Raw genomic sequence first — 20,613 nt, forward strand, 5'->3', positions numbered from 1 at the left:
TCTCTGTCCCTCTCCATTTCTCTCTGTAAAAAATCAATAAAATATATATTTTTTAAAAAGGATCCCCAACATGCCACACCATGTCACTTTCTGTATAACCCCATTAAATGGCATCAATAGTTCATGGTCATTACTGGTTAGTCATCTCATATGCACTAAATAAGCAAAGAAAAATGAAATTTGGAATATACTATACAAATAGCATAATATTAGGGATGTTGACTAGAAAGAAGAGATAGGCTTCATTTAATACAAGGAGAGACTGAGTATTGTGTCCATAATTGAGTCATATTTAGAACTTCTCTATAGGTAGAAGAGAATCAAAGAAAAAATTATTACATTAACATAATGTAGTCACCCAAAACATGGGACATCCCTTGCTGTTTTCCTGCCTGTGTGCTACTTGTCAAAGAAAGATCTACTCAATAGCCCGGCCATCATGGCTCAGTGGTTGAGCATTGACCTATGAACCAAGAAGTCATGTTTTGAACTCTGGTAGGGGCGTGCAGTGTAGGAGACAGCCAGTCACTGATTCTCTCTTATCATTTACTAGAGGCCCAGTGCACGAAATTCGTGCAGTTGTGGGGGGGGGGGCCCTCAGTCTGGCCTGCGCCCTCTCGCAGTCCAGGACCCCTCGCTCCTTACTGCCCACCTGCTCCTTACTGCTTGGCTCGCTGCTCCTTATTGCTGCCGCCACTGCTCTCACCAGCTGTGAGTCAGGCTTGTGGCTGAGCAGTGCTCCCCCTGTGGGAGTGCACTGACTACCAGGGGGCAGCTTCTGCATTGAGCGTCTTCCCCCTGGTGGTCAGTGTACATCATAGCGACCAGTCATTCTGGTCATTCCACCTTAATGGTTGCTTATGCTTTTATTATATAGATGTTTCTATCTCTCTCTCTTTCTCTCCCTTCCTCTCTGAAATCAATAAAAATATATTTAAAATAGAAAAAAAAGAAAGACCTATTCAGTAATTGAGCCTCCAAGTGTGTTGCTTAAAGCCCTGGTGAATGGTTGGTCTGCCTATCACCGTGTCCCCACACCTCAGTGGAGGTCATATAGTCTGTCGCTGAGCCAGGTCTCCCTTAGTCTGCACTGATGCAATTGACTATTTGGATCTAATTGTAGAAGTTTACATTTTCATAGGTGCATTTCTTCCCTTCTGGTTTTATCACAGCATGATCCTTTAAAATGGATCTTGATATCCAGATATTAATAATTAATCTTCATTTTTTAAGTCTGACGACGACATTATAATTGTATTTTAATTGCAATTTTTATTGAGATAATTATAGATTCACATGCAGTTCAAAGAAATAATAGAGATCCCTTGTACACTTGCCAAGTTTCTCCCAATGGTAACATTTTGAAAATTATAGTATCAACCAGAATATTGATACAACCCATTTTTACCTACACTCATGAATGTGTGTATATTAAGCTCTGTACAATTTTGCCACCTGTGTACATGCCTACCACTATAGTCAAGGTAATGAACAGTACCAACATCACAAGCATCTCTTGTTTTCTCATTTTATACCCACCTCCTTTTCCCACTGCAGCCTCCATGTTCCCATCTCTTACTCCCAGAAATTGCTAATCTGTCCTCCACTTCTAAATTTTTAAATTTCAAAATGACGTGGGAGGGTAGGTGGTGGGAAGTGATAAACCAAAGAACTTGTATGAATATACCTATAACCTGTGGACACAGACAATAGGGTGATGAAGGCCTGGGGTGGGGGTGGGCTAGAAGGGGTCAATGGGGGTAAAAGGGGACATATGTAATACTTTTAACAATAAAGATTTTTTAAAATGTTATGTAAATGGAATTATATAGTATGTAACCTTTTGGGACTCGCTTTTTCCTCTCAGCATAATTTCTTGGAGAGTTATCCTAGTTGCATGCATTAATAATTACTTGCTTTTGCAGTAAACTCTTTGCCACAGCTCTTAGCAATATATTTTTCTGATATAGCTCCTTGAGCAAGGGAAACAAAAGAAAAAGATAAACAAATGGGACTATGTCAAACTACAAAGTTTTAAACAGCAAAGGAAACCATCAAAAAAATGAAAGTATAACCTACTGAATGGGAGAAGATGTATGCCAATGATACATCCAATAAGTGGTTAATATCCAAAACATATAAAGAACTCATACAATTAAAGGAATCAAGTTAAAACATCAGCAAAAGACCTAAATAGACATTTCTCCCAAGGGGACATACAGATGGTCAACAGACATATGAAAAGATGCTTAACATCACTAATCCTCAGGGAAATGCACATTAAAACCACAATGAGATATCATCTCAGCCCTATCAGAATGGCTATCATCAATAAATCAACAAACAATAAGTGTTGTCAAGAATGTGGAGAAAAGGGAACCCTCTGCACTGTTGGTGAGATCTGCTATGGAAAACAGTGTATGTGGATCAGTGTGAGTAGATGGTATGAGTATGTAGGGATGTGAGTGTGTAGGTGTGACTGTGTAAATGAGTTTGTAGATAGATGTGAGTAGTGTATGCATACTTATGCGTGTGTGTGTGTGTGTGTGTGTATGGATGGGTATGGATGGGTAATTGGATGTGGTTGAATGAGAGAGAAAAAAGAATGGTGAATAATTGATATAAGTAACTGGGAAGGTAAATTGGAAACAAATTATGAAAAGCATTATAGCTAATCTCGGGAATTTTGATTACCCTACAGGAAATGAGGAATCCTTATGGATAATTGAAAAAAGATCTTGAGTAACGAAATCTGGAGAACATCAACATTTAACCTTTAGTAACTATACCAAAGAAGTGCTCTAGTTCCCTAAAAGGATCCATTGTAGAATTTCCTCTAAAAGCAAACTTTTAGTAGAAAACCAGATCACTCTGATTTACAAAATGTAATTTGTACCTAACTTCATGAGACTATGTGTACTACACAGAGCCAGACTTGCATGTTTCTTCCAATTCTGAAATTTTGTTTAATGTTGGTACAAACAGTTACCTCCATGTCCCATCTTACATTACTAGTAGCTGACATGTGTCTAAATATTTTGATTAAAAATCCTGACAAATACTTCTGGACCAGAAAGTGAACCTCTGCTGTAGAAATTCGCTTCAATTAGCTAAAGCTTAAAGAATGAAAAAGTGTATTTCCAATAGCATCTTCTCTTTGGATACTAAACCAATTCCCATTCCCCCTTTCTGTGTGGCATGGATCAGGTTGTTCAGATCTTAGTTTTGATACTACCACATCTGGGGAAAAAGTCCAAGTTCAAGCAAACTATGAAATGCAGTGGTAAGGTCTTATTTGCTAAGAAAAGCAGAAAAAGTGGCTTATGGCAAGGAATTAAGCATACCCCTCGTATAAACTCAGACCAAGTTCAAACCCTAACTCCCAAGTGCCTTTTGGTTGTGAAATCTTGTGATATAGCATAACTTTCCTGTGCCTTAGTTTCATTTTATGTTTATGGGGTGATAATACTTATCTTACATATCTTACAGGGTTATTTTAAGGATTAAAAGAAAGAAAACATGCTTAGCACACTCTGTGGTAGGTAATAAGTCTTTACACCCCCATACTTTCATAAACAACTGGAAATGTACTTAGAAGACTATAGAATTTTGAAATAATTCTCATTTGCTAAAATATTCTGAGGAATCCCAAAGGTTTTATTCAACTAACTCAAGTCACATTTTATTAAAAAAACATTCTAACATACAATCCTTAAAAAAAAGAGAAATACTTAAAAGTTATGAGAAATATGAGAAAAATTATCAAATCTCATCAGCACAAAACATGTTACTTAATTCCCCCTCCCTAATCTGAGCTGATTGGAACAGAGCTGGGCATTGGATGGACAAAAGGCTGCCAACCCATAGACTCCCCAGCAGTCTCTGACATGTCCTGACATGGAAAGATGAACTGGTCCAATCATCTTCCTCTCTTGAGAAGGATAATTGTTAGCAGTGGTTGCTAAAAAGAGAGGACACTGAGAAAGAGTTGTGAAGTTGAGCAGCAGCATAAAGTATTGAAGCAAATAAATTATGCATAAGCAGAAGACAGACTAGAGGGAGAGGAAGTGACTGTGGGTGAAACAGAGTAGAGCCTGGCGACAGGCTAATGGGACACTCAGGTGACAGTCCATGAGGCTGCCACTGCCACTTGGGTACAAAAGATATGTGATGTTCTTCAGTCGTCATATCTTTCCCTATGTCTAGAGAATATCTGTGCTCCTGGTTCATTCTGATATTCCTGTTAGAAAACAGAAGAAGCCTTTGTCACAATGTCCCAAATAGAATGAAAAATTATATTCAGGTGTTATCACTGTCAATCATATCAGGTATAAAAGAGGAAGCAGGTCACCTCACAGGTGGAAAAACAGTGACCAGGTCAGGTCCGCGGAGCTTGGCTGTGGACAGGCCTCTTTCTCCACTTCTCCTAAAAAGGGAAGCAGGATTAGGTCTCTAGTTCTGCTCAGACTTTAGAAACAGTTCAAGAAAGAGACCTGATGAGCATAGGGCTGAAAGCCAATGGGGGTGATACCTGATTAACACTCTATTCAGCAGAAATAAAAAGAATATCGTTGAGAAGCTCCTTTGACTTTTCTCTAGAATTCTGAAACTTTCACGAAAAATTACCTATTAATTAGGTTGGTGTCTGAAACAGAAAACAGAGGCTACTCAACTCTTTGGCTAGAAATTCCCCTGGAACATGTCGTTCTTGTGCACCCTGAGGCCTGGTTGTGAGATTCCCTTGTGTTTCCATGCACATGTATCCTTATAATAAATGTCCCACTGTCGAATAACAATGTGCCCACTAAGAAGGCCTGCCCAGAACTCGATTTATTTATTAATCCATTAGATCCAGAATATTGCCTCTGGCAGTGGAGCCCAAAACAGATATTTTGTGACACAATTTTTGCATTCCCATCACCACCACCACATTATTCATTGGAGGTATTTCCAAATAACCCAATCCTTCGACCCATGAGTTAACAGGCTAATTATTACAATATGTTTACTTCAATTATGCATCTGTTAGAATTCTGTCACTGCAAATAAAGACAATCAATCCTACTCCAGTCACTTAAAGAAATAGAGACCTATCTTTTTTTTTTATCAAGGTAAGAAGACTTTTTTTGAAAAAAATCAATCAGAGTCTCAACAGTATCAATGCTTCAGTGATGGTCTTGGCCTTTCCCTCATACATGCAATTACTACGCTGCTACTATGGCATTCTTTAATTGATGGCATTCTTCTATCTTCATACAGAACGAGTGGACCAATCCTAGGGTCCCCAATCCTAGGGTCTAGTAGAGCTCTTTTCTTGTGTGGGTTTTGAGTGATGGTTTGTGGGTATCCCAGCTCTGAGAGTTCCATCAGTTTCAGTGCATGGGATACTAACAACAGTCATCATGAGCATCCCCTCTTCCTTTCATTCTCCTCCTTCACCTTTCCTGCCCTTTCAAGCCCAGAAGTCCCATCTACAAAGGCTACTCTGCTAAAAGACAAGCGTGGCAAAGAACTCCCAAGCTGACTAAGAAGGTTTTTCCTTCTTCTCTATCTTGAGAACTATTTTCATTACCACGGATGCCAGAGTGGGAAGGTGAAGATAAAATGTGCTTAAGAAGTCCTCATTTGCTTTCAGTGGACTTTGGACATTCTTCAAGTGCTTTGCTTTTTTTATTTGCCATTCTTTCCTCACAGTTGTCTTCTCAGGCTTCCACTGAAGTATTGTGATCTGGTTTTCATTTACTTGTTCATAGTTTTTCTAGTTTTCTCATTTTTCAAATACCAGGATATTATAATACCATCATTATGTGAAAACATATATAGAATGGGTCTGAAATATCTCAAGACATTAAGGAATAAATATTTCAAAATGTATAGATTTTGGGTCTGTCCTATAAATATCATAGGGAAGAATGGCACAATTTTAGGCGACAAATCTTGATCCTTTTTGATTAACTGTTACATTCCAGTCACAATAATAACATTGAAAAATATTCAGTTACATTTAAAGATTATTAAGTTGTTGGTGAATCACAACAGGACTTAATTTATTTAGGCAAGCAATGGATTGTGCCTATTTAAGTGATCTGATTTAGAGCAGCATTCCTGTGCTACTTATTGATGAACATTTCCTGAGAGCCTCTGTTGAAAACTTTATTTGGAAACTTTTTATCACCCATAAATATCCCAATAGTTAAAGTAATTAAACTTCACTTGATGCACTTAACATAGGAAATAGGCTAACTGAAAAGGAAAATGTGGTTTTAATTTTTATGGATTGAATTGTCATGTGTTTCATATATAAGACAGTTCACTTGGAACTGAGTAGGTAAAGCAATCCAAGATCTATCTATTTTAATGTTGCATGACCATTTGGTATTTTTGAGAGGAAATGCCATGGACTGATTCAAGTAATAATGTAAATGCTAATTTCTTATTACACATCCCTGATTTTAGAATGAGCTATAATTATATAGTTTTTCACAAAGTAAAGATATGTGTTTCCGTCCTCAAATGACTATGTATAGTTGCTTAGCAAGAGGCTGGAATTTTATTAGTTATATTTCTTATTACTTCATTTAACACTCTGCTTCCGATTGCTCACACACAAATACATACACATATGCATGTGTACACACACACGTACCCTTCTACACATTGCTCTCCATATTCCTTCTAGGTCAAGAGAACATATTGAGAGTCACTGTCATGATCTTCACTTAGCAATGAATCCATGCCAGGATGCTGGTCCATCGAACACTCACTTGGCAATGACATGCTGGATTATAACCAGATCAGATGGTACTAATAAGGACAATTGCTGGCTATAAATCTCACTGAAAATTGAATTCTGAGTCTTTCTCCAATTGCTTGTTTCTTTTATCTCCAATCCTCACTACTTCTCATTTTGTTCTTTGTTCATTTCACAGTAATTTTAATTAAAAATAAACTCTGACCATATCTTTGACTTGGGAGAAGTCACCCTGGAGGTGAGCCAGGCTGAGATGATCATGAGGATGTTTTCCTTTTCCCAGCTCTCCAACTAGGTTCTTGATCTCATTGTGGGCTTGCTTGGAGAGGGGGAGTGAAGGGGGAGAGAGGGGAAAAGGTAAAAGGGATTGGTAGACACTCTAAAAAGTATTAAGCATCTTTTCCCCCTATATGTTTGCCTATAATTATTTGGCAGAAAAATCAATATCTTATCCTGTTCTAGTCATTTCTTATACTTTCTTTCTGCTCACTTTCTCAATTTTCTTTCTGCCTTTTGCATCTTAATGCATCTCCTTTCCCATATCCTTGCACTCCTGTTTTCATTCTCCTCCTTTGATACTGTAGAACCTCTGTGATCCTACACCAATCCACACTGAGACCATTATCTGTCACTGACATGGCCAGTGACCCCTTCCAGATATTTTGCCTGCACTCCTAGGTTTACTCCTAGGCAGGTGAATGGCCTTGCCTTGTCATTCGCATGCTATTTCAGTCACAGTGATGAATAGCCACTCCCATCTTTGCCACCTCTAATCCTTCTTTTTTCAGAGCAGTCATACTCAACTACTTAAATTACAAAACAAATCCTAAACCTCCCCTGACTAAGTATTCCATAGTTGTCCCACTACTCTCAAAACAAAACCCAAACTCCTGACCATGACGGCCCTCTGTAACCTGGTGCCTCCTTAAGCCTCTGCCTTGATCTCCCCTTTAGTCCCTCTTGTCTGCTCCCTGCTTTCTCAGATTCATATTTCAGTTCCTCAGATAAGCCAAATTCACACTCTCTCTGGGGTGGGTCAGGGGAGGGAATGGAAAGGGGCTCTTACCACTGCCTAGACTCTTACTCTAGTTCTTTGCGTAGCTTTCTCATTTTGTCCTCCAGGCCTCTATTTAAATATCATCAACTTAAAGAGGCACTTCCTGGCTACTCTTTCTCAAATAATTTCTCTCTCTCTCTCTCTCTGTCTCTCATACACACTCATGCATGCACATGTGCACACACATGTGCAAGACACATGTGTAAACACGCATGCATATAATTGCACAAGATGATAAACATTCACACAGAAACACATATGCACATATACACACATACATATGCACACATGTACCACTGCTACCACCATCATCACAGTTAGGTTCGGTGACTGTTTTTTTTTTTCTTTCTGTTTTTACTGATTTCAGAAAGAGAAGGGAGAGGGATAGAGAGATAGAAACATTAATGATAGAGAAATATCATTGATCGGCTGCCTCCTGCACATCACCTACCGGGGATCCGAGCCCACAACCCCGGCATGTGCCCTGACCTGGAACTGAACCAGTGCCCTCTTGGTTCACGGATCAACACTCAACCACTGAGCCACACTGGCTGGGCGTGACTGTTCATTTTCTTCATAGCACTTACCGAATGTTTTTGTCTTGTTTGTTTACACATGTAGTATTGGTCTCCTCCATTTGAGTGTAAACTCCAAGACAAGGGGGCTTGTTTACTCTCTCCATAGTTATATATGCAGCACCTAGCCCAGTGCTAAGCACATTGTAGGTGCTAAAAAAATGTGCTGAGCCTCAAATGAGCTGAGATCAGATTGATTTTATATTAAACTGTTAAACAGAAATCAGGCTTATTATTTAAATAGAGGGAAAAGACAAATAAGGACTTTTGAAAAGGAAGAGTTAACAGCTAGTTTTGTGTTATTTTGTTCTAGTCTTTGTTCAACCCTTACAATACTAATTCAAGGGATTACTATTCTAGCTTTAGAAGTGTGACTACCGAACCCAAGAGCAATGAGAATCCAGTTAAGGACTATGGACTGGGTCAAGCCCTGTCCCTCATGGCAAAGATTGCTTATCAAGCCCTGAGCAACCAGCATTGATGTCACAGAGCTCCCCTCCCCCACTCCATGCCCCACCCCCTGAGAACAGGCACTCCAGAGGTGGCTGTGTAACGGGGTAGACACGTGCACTGGGTGCTATCTGGCTAGGCAGAAAGCTAAAGCAGAAGCAGAGACCTCAATGCAAACAGAATCCTACCAAGTTTTGCTTACATAAAATTCTATCAGCCTCCTGTTAGTCTTCTCTCAAAAAAAAATGCTTGCCTGCATATTACACTCTGGTCATTCTACTTACAGTTTGTCATCACTATTAAACTATTGACAACTTGTTTATATCTCCCACCCTGCTGCTCCCAGCATAGTGTATGCCATTGCCATAGTTGTATGCTGTGATATTTTAAAAATGCTTCTGTTTTTAAGACTCCACAGGAATCACCACTGCTCCCTCAGGAAAGTTGTTTTGGAATTGTTCACATTCTTTACCATTTACATCTTTTTTTAGAATTGTACATATTCTTGAAATGTTTCAGTCACCAGAGACTTTGGGGAAAATTTTTAAAAATACTAATATTAAACATTCATTTAAATGATATGTACACAGAGAAGAAAAAATCCTTAATAAGGTACAATTTACAAACAAATTTTTCTTAAAAATAATATATAATATATAAAATTCTAAAGTAAATTGAAAAATACAACGGAAACAAATAATACTTTACATTCTTGGGCTCAAAAGAAATGGATATTTTGTGACAATGATGGCAAACTTGGAAAGCCTAAGGAAATGTTTCTCTGTAGTAAACATTTGAGTATTAATAATTTTCTCTCAATTCATAGGAATGCATGAAGCATTTTATCAGATGCTTATTTTACCAGGCCTAGATTTTTTTCTCTGTAATTGTGAAAAACACATTGTTAAATAGGCAACAGAATAGAGATAATAAACAATGTTTCCTTGCAGAAATTATGAGCCAAGAAATTTTATCTTTTCTTCCTTCCTTGTCTAGAACAATGCCTGGCGTATAGCAGACACTCAGTAAACTCAGTAAAGGAATGAATGAATGAATGAATGAAAGAAAATTAAGTTCAAGTCACATCCTATGTAATAACAGCCTAATATGCAAATTGACCGAATGGTGGAACAATTGGTAGAACAACCAGTCACTATGATGCCCACTGACCATCAGGGGACAGATGCTCAATGAAGGAGCTGCCCCCAGCCTGAAAGCTCCAGGCCAGCCAAGGCGGGTGCCAGCGGGGGCTCCTCGATCACCCCGCCAGTCACTCCGCAGGAGGAGGCGACTTGAGGCAGGGGTCGAGGTGGGGAGGGCCGGCCAGTGAGCGGGTGGTGGCAAGGGGTGGGGTCAGTGAACGGGCGGCGCCAGGCCAGCCAAGGCAGGTGTCAGCGGAGGCCCCTGATTGCCCTGCTGGTTGCCCCACAGATTGGCCCTGATCGCCGGCCAGGCCAAACACTACCTGTGCATGACTTTTGTGCACCAGGCCTCTAGTTCTACATAAACGGGTTTAAAAAATACATCTCTTTTTCTGGAATTATCATTCTTGAATAAATTTATCACTTTATATTTCTGGTTTTTGCTGAGTATAGAATCACTTAAAATCAAATTATAGTAGTCTCCCCTTATCTTAGGTTTTGCTTTCTGTGGTTTCAGTTACTGCCATCAGTTGTGTTCTGAAAATATGAAATGGAAAATTCCAGAAATAAACAATTCATAAGTTTTAAATATGTGCCACTCTGAGCAGCATTCTCACACCATTCCTCTGTCCCACCCCAGATGTGATTCATGCCTTTGTCCAGAATATCTATGCTGTTTCCACTCCCCACCCATTAGTCATTTAGTAGCTCTACTGTCATGGTATCACAGTGCTTGTGTTCACGTAACCCCTATTATACTTAATGCCTAAAAGTGCAAGAGTACTGATGCTGGTAATTCAGATATAACAAAAGAGAAGCCATAAAATGCTTCCTTTAAGTGAAAAGAGGAGTACAATAAGATATTTTGAGAGCAAGACCACATTCACATAACTTTTATTGCAGTGTATTATAATTGCTCTATTTTATTATTAGTTAATATTGTTACTCTCTTACTGTGATTAATCTCTTACTGTGACTAATCTATAAATTAAAGTTTATCATAGTTATGCACGTATAGGGAAAACATAGTATATAGATAAATGGTTTGGTACCATTCCCTATTTCAGGCATCCAATGGAGGCCAGGGATACTTTGAATGTATCCTCCTTGGAGGGGGGAAACTACTGTATGGCCTAGAGAAAATGTGGACAATGTGCAAGAAAAAACTGCCCAGCCCTCGCCAGTTTGGCTCTGTGGATAGAGTATCAGCCCACAGACTAAAGGGTCGCAGGTCCGATTCTAGTCAAGAGCACATACCTCAGTTGCAGGCTCAGTCCCTGGCCCCTGTAGGAGCATGTGCGGGAGGCAACCAATCGGTGTGTCTCTCTCACATTGATGTTTCTCTCTCTGTCTCACCCCTGCCCTTCCACTCTCTCTAAAAATCAGTGGAAAAAATATCCTTGGGTGAAGACTAACAAACAAACAAACAGCAACAAAAAAACTTGCCCAACCTTATTCAAACTCTTGTGTATGGTTCCACTGGGAAGCAGTTATGGAAGCAGTGTATTTGTTTTTAATAATTGCTTCACTACTTAGAAGCCAAGATAAGCTGGTTTTTAAAAATTTAATGATGCCAATAAAGATAGATAAGTAGATTCATGTAACAGAATAGAGTCCAGAAATATATGGTCAAGTCACGTATGTGGTCAGTTTATTTTTGACAAAGATGCCAAGGCAATTCAATGGAGAGAGGAAAATCTTTTTAAAAAATGATGGTGAAACAACTGGATACATGTAAGGGAAAAATTAATATCAACTCTCTACTTTGACCACACACAAATATTGACTCAACATGGATCCTAGAACTAAATATATAAGCTATATAAAATATATAAATAAATATATAAACTACAAAGCTTCTAGAAGAAAGCATAGGAGAATATCTTTATGACCTTAATATTTGTAAAGATTTCTTAGGCAAACTATGAAAATCACTAAACTTAAAAGAAAAAGAATTAAAAATTTTCCTTCATATAAATTAGAAACTTATGCTCTTTAAAAAAACACCACTAAGAATTAAAAGGCAGGATTTATATCAATCATATATATATATATATATATATATATATATATATATAGTCATATATCAAGCAACCTAGTTTATTTTTTAATGGGCAAAAAGCTCTGAATAGATTACTCACAAATAGAAAAGTGTATGAATAGTCAATAAACTCATGAATTAAAACTCAATATCATTAGTTGTTAGTCATTAGAAAAATGCAAATTAAAACCACAGATATACCACTATACATACACTAGAATGGCTAAAATTAAAAAGATTGCTAATCCCAAGTATTAGTGAGGATGTGGAAAAACTGGGACTCCCTTACATGCCTGGTGGGAGTATGAAATATTACAACCACTCTGGAGAAATGCTTGTCAGTTTCTCAAAAGTTAAATCTACACCTGCCTGATAACATAGGTATTCTATCCCTAAAAAATTAAGTGAGAAAAGTGAAAATATAAGTTCACAAAAAGACATATATAAATGTTTATATTAGCTTTTACTCTTAGTGGAAAACTGAAAACAACATAAGTATACAGGTAAAGGAATAAACAAGTGATGACATATTCATGCAATAGAATATTACTCCACAATAAAAATGAACAAACTACTGATACACACAAGGACATGGACCCTTCTCAAAAATATTATGCTGAATTAAAGAAATCAGATACAAAAGAGTATATACTGAATTATTTCACATATGAAACCAATAAAACAAGCAGAGCTAAAAAGGTGAATCACAGAAAGATCCATGATTGCTTGTTGGTAGATGAGTGAGTGAGGAATGGACTACACAGGTTATTGGACATGTTCTTATACTGATATTATTGGTGGTTACATAAATGTAATCATTTGTCAAAACTCATCAAATTGTGTACTTAAAATGGATGCATTTTATTGTATGTGAAGATGTAAAGATGATATAAAAAAGAGAAAATATAAATAGTCTAAAATGTGAACAGAAACTTAATAAGAGAGACAGACAAATCTCCAATGGCTCATGTAAAAATGCTCAACTTCATTAGTCACCAGGGAAATACAAACGAAACTACAGTGACATATAATTTCATACCCATTATAAAGTTAAACATACACCTGCCTTGTCATCCATCAATTTTAATCCAAGGTCTAAACCCAAGATAAATGAAAACATATGTCCACCAAAAGATTTCTGCAAGAATATTTATAGCAACTTTACTTATAGGAGACCCAAACTGGAAATAAACCAAATACCAATCAATAGAATAGATAAACAAATGTGGGAAAATCCTGTAATGCGATAATACTCATCTCTAAAAAGAATTGAACTAGTGATGTACACAGCAACATGGAAAACTATAAACAAAGAGGGGTTGGAGAATATATACTGTATTATGCTATTTACATAAAGTTCATGAACAGCCAAATTATCCAAATTATTCTCTAGTGATAGAAATAGGAACAGTGGTTGCTATGGAGGGAAGATTGACTGGAAGGGATGTGATGAAACTTTCTGGGTAATAGAAATGTCCTATATCTTGATTAAAGTGGTAGGTTACACAGTGTATATATTTATCAAACTCATTGATTTTAGGAACTTGAATTTAAGTTCCTAAGATCAGTTCAATTTCAAACCATGTAAATTTTATTTCAATTAATTAAAAAAATCCACCATGTCAATTGAGTATCTATAGATTTTATCACCCTTTTCTTTCAACAATAATTTGGCTAATAAACATATAGTCTTGGATTAATATTCAAAACATATTTTATCTACTTTTCTTTGAAAAAATATTTTAAAAATCATCCCTTCAAAAGAAATTTGATTCTTTTAGCTAGTAGAACATTTAATCCATATTGCCAGCCATCATGCAATGAAATAAAATATTTGCTATTTTGATTGGTAGTACTTGAAGATTTTTTTTACAATATACTGGTGAGAAAGAAGTGGAAAAGATCAAGATTATCTAAAATAAGTATCCCTTATTAGTTCAAAGGTAAGATTTGAGCCTGACTAGACAATAGAGAAAGAGCATACCTTCTGAGAGCCTCGCCTTGTAACATTTGTTCTTTGTCTTTCTGTTTTGGCTGTTATGGTGGGCTGCTGGTGGAAAGAGGAGCAAAATAGCTGAGAGCTCCCGGGTTCACATGCCCTCTTGCAGGAGTCCCTGTAGTATGCGAGGCTGCAGGAACAGGAACCCTAGCCTTTGTCGCCTGGATGTATCCTGGCAACCTGTCAACAAAAGGAACAGGACTGAGTTCTCTAGTAACAGATTGGAAAAATCCAAAACAAGAGGTGAAGAAACTCAGAAATAGAGAGCAAAATGGCCTCAGCTTCCTATGAAGTGGACTCCATGAACTTTACCAATGGAATGAGCATCGAACAAAGAGAGTCTGGTGAATTGAAGTCACAAGGATCGTCTTGGCGTGGAAACAAGTTTTTTCTTTTCTAAGGAAGAAAAAGAAGCAAAAAATACTAAATGTCTTATTGATCTTTTCTAGAGTCTTCAGAAAAGATCATCTATTTAGGAGAGCTGGGCCTCTTCTAAAAGAGGGAGATGGATATTCTCCATGACTCTCAATGGATGTCTGTGCTTTGGTCTAAAGTGTAAGAAAATAAAAGATGTAGAAGCTATGGTTAGTTTATTTTCTAATGTGCCCAAAGAGAGCAAAAATTTTTTAAAAATAAGGTCAACTTTTAATTTTTTGAACCTCATATTTAAAAATACTCTGAGACATTACACTAATTGTGGTGAATGAAATACTCTGCAAGCATTAAAGCTCATAAAGTAAAAAACAGTCTATTTCCATGGCAAAAAGTCCACAATACTGTATATTTCTAAAAAGAGAAGCTACAAAACAGAATAAACAGTATGATATCATTAAATTCTCTCTCTCTCTCTCTCTCTCTCTCTCTTTCTCTCTCTCTCTCTGTGTGTGTGTGTGTGCGTGCGCGCGTGTGCTCAAGTCTATGTGTGTGATCTTAACTCAAAGAACATTCACCAAAATGTTAACAGTAGTAATTGATGGATGATGATATTAAAACATCTTATTGAATGTTTCTTAGAGTTAGGAATTGGGGAGGGGAAGAACCCTAATCTTGAGGATTCCAAAACTGTACCTCATTCCCAGATAAATGAATTGGGATACAGGTGATTCACAGGACTGTTAGCTGTTGAAGTGATTTCAGACCACACTCTAAAGTCCCTGTTGGATAATGAAGTTCCACAGCTTAACACTCTATACTGCTCAAACTATGGATAGATACATCCTCTACAGAGCTTTACAGATACCTCAATTATACTATCACATAAAATAGTTCCAGTTTGAATCCCTCTTCTGAAACCTTTCATAATATGCCATATATAAATGCTGAGGTATGTCTACAATGACCTAATTGCTGCTGTAAGAGTGACTATCTAATGAGAGGGGGCAAGAAAACTTAGTTTTATATTTGGCTTTTTACCAACTTGTGGGTCCCTGGCAATATATTTCTTACTTTATACAGTATGCTTTCTCAGCCCGATTGTGAGCTAAAAGAGATACTTCTCTAAACAAATTGCCTAATAAATAAACACTATCCCAAATGCACACACAGTATCCAGGCCAGTGGCTGGCTATGTGGGTCAGATGGCAGAACAGATAGGAACTGCTGGCCTAGAAGAGGACAACCCCGGGAAAACATGGAGAGGGCAGGTATTTCCAGGCTAAAATAGGTCAAAGAGTTCTTCATCTGGACTGATCTGGGATGCCTGGGAAACAGCCCCTGGAGCAGTGGGCACGTGTGCTGGCTGGGTAGTAAAGGCGTCTTTGCAGGCTGGTGGGGTTGCAGGCTGCCAGCTGCCTTCCTCCAGTCACAGGAGCTGCTTCTGAAACTGGCTGCAGGGGAGCCTTTGTTTTCTCTGTAATTTTGGGCTCATTTGAAACTGGCTGCAGGGGAGCCTTTGTTTTCTCTGTAATTTTGGGCTCATTTGAAATTCATGGGTTTGTAGTTTCATCTTAAATTGAACACCCTGCTGTTCAAATTTATTTCATCCTGGCAAAACAGGCCTTCCTGGGTGCCTGCCCCTCTCTGCTCTCTCTCTCTCTCTCTCCACCTCCCTCCCTTTTTCTCTGCCTTTTAATAGGACCAACACTTTTAAGTGGCTTATTTTTTTTTTTTGAAATCAAATTCCAAAGGCATCTTGGACATTAAATAGCTCTTACAACACAACCTTTTGATGATTTAAGTGTAAATGAAGCAGAAACATATGGATTTCATTTCCCATAAATCACACACAGTCCCTAAAAAAAAAATCAAGGGAGAATGTGCTCAGCACGATGTATTCTGTTTGGTTGAACCCAAAACGTCTGAAAAATACTTGGAGGCTGATGAATCCAAAATATTTACCCACCCCTATTTATAACATGGTGGGGGAAAGCCCTTGATTCTTGGTGACAGCCAAACTGCTCACATCTGCCCAGTGGTCAACCAGCAACCAGCAAGAGCTTCAAGATAACTGTGTTCCTTCTTCTGTTCCCACTCCAGACACTTCACTCAGCCTCAGATCAAAGACGCTGAAGCCCTTACTTACACAGAGCTGGTCTGGTGTGGCATTGCTTGGGCTTCTCTCATCTAAAACAACTGCGAGTTGTTTCATGCTATTTGATGTCCGGTCATGTTTGTGTCACTGTGGGATGGTGCCAGCCTCACCAATAATCCAGATCTGACCCCTTGTGACAACAGCCCCACCACAAGGAATTCTGGCTCATTTCCCCTTCGTAAAACCACAGCTGTTGTGCCTGCACACCCCCTGACTTTTTCATTAAAGGAATAAATCATGGTTTTTATGTAGCAGAAAAGAATGCTGCTCCCTGCCAGTATCACTGACGGTCCTGCTGTCTGTCTCTTCATTGATGCAAAGCCCAACTCTTACTCTGAAAACTACTGATAAGTTTATTTAAACTGGGCAGGGACTATGTGTGCAAGAATTTTTCTTTCTTATTTTTTTTTTAACAGCAGCAGCAGGAACTCAAACAGGATGTTTGTGAAGTTTGGGAAAATAGGTCCACTGGGCGTCTTGTTCCCTGCTACCCAGTTGTTTACTTGGCCTTAACACTTAGCTCAGACACAGAGAGTGCCAGCCACCTGACATCCCTTATCTCAAATCCTTGATCAACCCTACAAGGAGAAGCCTCAGTACCCTTATTTTATGGATGATAAAATTAGGAGTGGAGGTTTTCAATGACTTGCCCCAATTGCAAAGTTAAATCTGGGTTTGAAATGTATGCCTTTCTGGCGCCCAGCGACTCCCCTTCCACTGCCTCCAGTGACCCCTTGTTGTCAGACTGCCACACAGAACAGTCTGACCTCAAAGGAGACTCAATTGTTAAGATATGCCTTTTGTCACAAGAAAAGTCAGACACAGACTGAGTTTAATATACTACATTGAACATTGCAAAATGTGTCCTGTGGAAGATTAGAAATAAAAGGGGAAGATAAACTTTAAATACAGACTTTTAAAACTCAAAAAAAAAGTACATTTGATGTATCAGAGTCCTGACCAACACATCTTAAATCCCTGAGGACTTTTTTCAGGGGCATGTTTCTCAGCCTTTTTTTCATTATTGCTTCCCTTTTCAAATATATATATAAAGGCTAATATGCAAATCAACCAAATGGCAGAAAGACCGGTCGCTGTGATGCGCACTGACCACCAGTGGGCAGATGCTCAGTGCAGGAGCTGCCCCCTGGTGGTCAGTGGGCTCCCACAGGGGGAGCGCTGCTCAGCCAGAAGCCAGGCTCACAGCTGGTGAGCACAGCGGCGGTGGCTGGAGCCTCTCGCACCTCCATGGCAGCGCTAAGGATGTCCGACTGCCAGCTTAGGGAGTGGGCCTAAGCTGTCAGTCAGACATCCCCCAAGGGCTCCCAGACTGCGAGAGGACACAGGCCGGGCTGAGGGTTGCCCCCCACGTGAGTGCACGAATTTCGTGCACCAGGCCTCTAATATATATATATATATATATATATATATATATATATATATATATATCTTTTCTAATCTCCCTTAACCATGAACTTTTAATGACACAGATATATCTTATATTAGCTTATGTATTATGGCCCTTTGATGGGCCACAAACCAATGTATTATCTAAAATTATGTCACCTCCAAAGCCAGTTTTTACTGCCTCTGTGGGAATGCAAGCCTAACAGATATACATCCAAAGAGCTGACAATGTTGGCCTCAGATAATCTTATGGTCAAGCTGACATACATAAAAAATGACCAAGAGGCCACAGAAACCATTCCTAAATTGTCAAAACAAAAAAGCACAGCATTAGTTTAAGAAGGGCAATAAGTGTATCATATTTTCTATGCACTCGAGTGGTTTTTATCATAAAAATGGAACTTTTGGAGCTGAAGTATACTTTAAAATAGCCTCTAGTCCAGCCAACTGTCTTCAAACAAAAAGATAGTACTGGCCTTTTTAAAATTGATGAGGCATCTAAGCAGAGGACATTGTTATTTGTTTATGTGCCACAGATTAAACTCAAACTCCAAAAAAATTTTTTTCAAAACACTCTCTTGCTTTATCTTTGGTATAAATGCAAACATTGCAAGAGCAGATAGAAGGATTCCTTTCTTTTGATCCCCCTTCCTATGGACAGGGGATATTTCTTCAGTATTCTATCTTACACTCTATGGATAAAAAAATATTTTGTCTATACTGTGCTATAAAACCTCCTGTTCCAAGGGCCTGAGATTTTAAGTATCTGTTGAGTCTAGATGACGCATCACACGTTCTGGCTTGCCAAACTGTCCATGCACAGCTCTCCACTCTGCTGTCCCACTTCTTGTTCAACACCCACTAAACTAAAGCAAGCACAGTACTTGTACGTAGTAGGTGCTCAGTAAATATTTGCCTACTAAGCTGGGTACATACTTTGTTAAAAGTGATAGTAATAGTGACCAGCCTGGTTGAAGATAACTAAAACTTAGAAGATGTGAAGGCCAGATTAATACTTAAAGTTTTCTACTAAATGTAATATAGACATTTTGAAATAATTCTGCCTTTCCGTTTAGAGAACTGGCAGAAGTCCAATGCCTTGTGGCATGTGAACAATAAATGTTTAATAAATACTTGGTCACTAGTTTATTATCCACAGGTTTCCAAAGCTGGTTTAAATTAAGTGGTTCATGACTGATAATAGTCTAATATTTACCTTTTCATGTGCATTTTATGAAAAGCATTTCAACTCTTAATTGAAAACAGTAAGTTATAAGGAATTCCCTCTTAGTCTCATTTTTTCCGTAAGTCTCACAGGGAGGGATGTTTCTTCTCTGGTATTTTGTTTCCTGGTTCGTCCCTCCTCCCTGGCACCTTTAATTGCTGCTATGCTACTGGCTTCTTCCCCTCAATCCTCATTCAGTCTCAGGTGTCCTGTCTTAAAAACTTAATCTGCATTTGCTCTGGGCACCCACCCTCTTCTTGGTAAAGAGTGGTCTGTCACTGCCTCCATCCCCCTCACAGCTTCCCTCGTTTGTTCAAGCCTCTCTAGCCTATCATCTGGATTCTATTCTTTTCTCTCACTTGAAGCATCTTCTAAGAACATCATTAGTGTCATTTCAATCAACTCATACAAGAGTTTTTCCAGTTTCCATTACCCACAATAATTTTGATGGATTTTATACTGTCAACCTCACACCTACTAGAAATCCTCTCCTCTTTTAAATACCCATTGAATAGAAAGTACAAATTCTTCACACTGACTTCAAGACCTGATGAATAGAGAAATATAATCTATCCAAGAAGTAAAGCATTCAAACCCACAGTCCCAGCCTGCAGTTCCTTGCATAGAGGCTATTGGTCACCACCCTGAGGGAGTGGGGAGAGAGATGGCCCTGGTTAGCAAGCAGCCCTGTATTCTGAGACCTAGAAAGGAAGAAGAGAGGTTACTCTAGTCTTGTGCCAGGCAATCTTCTATTGAGTTCTCTCTTTGCTATTGTAGGATGAAGTTTTCTGTCTCTCTTTCCTCCCTGATTTCCTACAAGTTTTCGCTGAGATCAAAACATGGCTAGAGAAATAACTTGTGAAAGCTTTACCAAGGCATTGGTCAATATCAGCAAGACCAAGTTTGTTTGCCTTGTAGAGGCCATCCCTGAACTCTGCAAGAAGCCTCGGGCTGATTTTTGTGGATGCTATTTCCCCGTCGTCCCAGGGAGCTGTGAAATGAAGCTAGACGGAGCACACATGGTAAGGGAAACCAGCAGAAGACAAGATTTTCCAGACACCCACCCTAGTCTGACTCTGTTTGAACCAAAATGAAACTTGATAGGAAAATCGCCCTCTGAATCAGTAATTCTCAACCAGAGATGATTGCTCCCTGTCTAGAGTTATTTCTGGTTGTCACATATGAGGTGGAGGGAATGTTACTGTCATCTAGAGGGTGGGAATAGAGGCCTGGGATGCTGCTGAACTTCCTACAATGCACAACCCAGCCCTGCACAGCAAAGAATTATCTTGTTGAAATGTCAATAGTGCCAAGGCTGAGTCTGATGCTCTGGATTCTCCATGTGTTCAGATGAGAAGGCTTTCTTTCTAGAATAGGCTGTGTCCACTGGCTCTTTCCAGACTCATGATGCATAACTAAGGGGTTGCATTACAAAT

The 20,613-nt window shown here is 38.8% G+C and overlaps 1 protein-coding gene across 2 annotated transcripts in view; it reads right to left on the minus strand.

Moving 5' to 3' along the window:
* Nucleotides 1-20,613, minus strand: part of LOC102422619 (zinc finger protein 474-like) — a 108,485-nt gene that overhangs the window by 38,035 nt on the left and 49,837 nt on the right. For both annotated transcript variants that reach the window (XM_006081102.3, XM_023744106.1), the window contains exon 4: nucleotides 14,001-14,195. The gene's annotated coding sequence lies outside the window, so the exon portion shown is untranslated. The remainder of the gene's footprint in view (nucleotides 1-14,000; nucleotides 14,196-20,613) is intronic.

This window comes from Myotis lucifugus, unplaced genomic scaffold (assembly GCF_000147115.1).
Source record: "Myotis lucifugus unplaced genomic scaffold, Myoluc2.0 scaffold_0, whole genome shotgun sequence".
In the NCBI taxonomy this organism is placed as follows: domain Eukaryota; kingdom Metazoa; phylum Chordata; class Mammalia; order Chiroptera; family Vespertilionidae; genus Myotis; species Myotis lucifugus.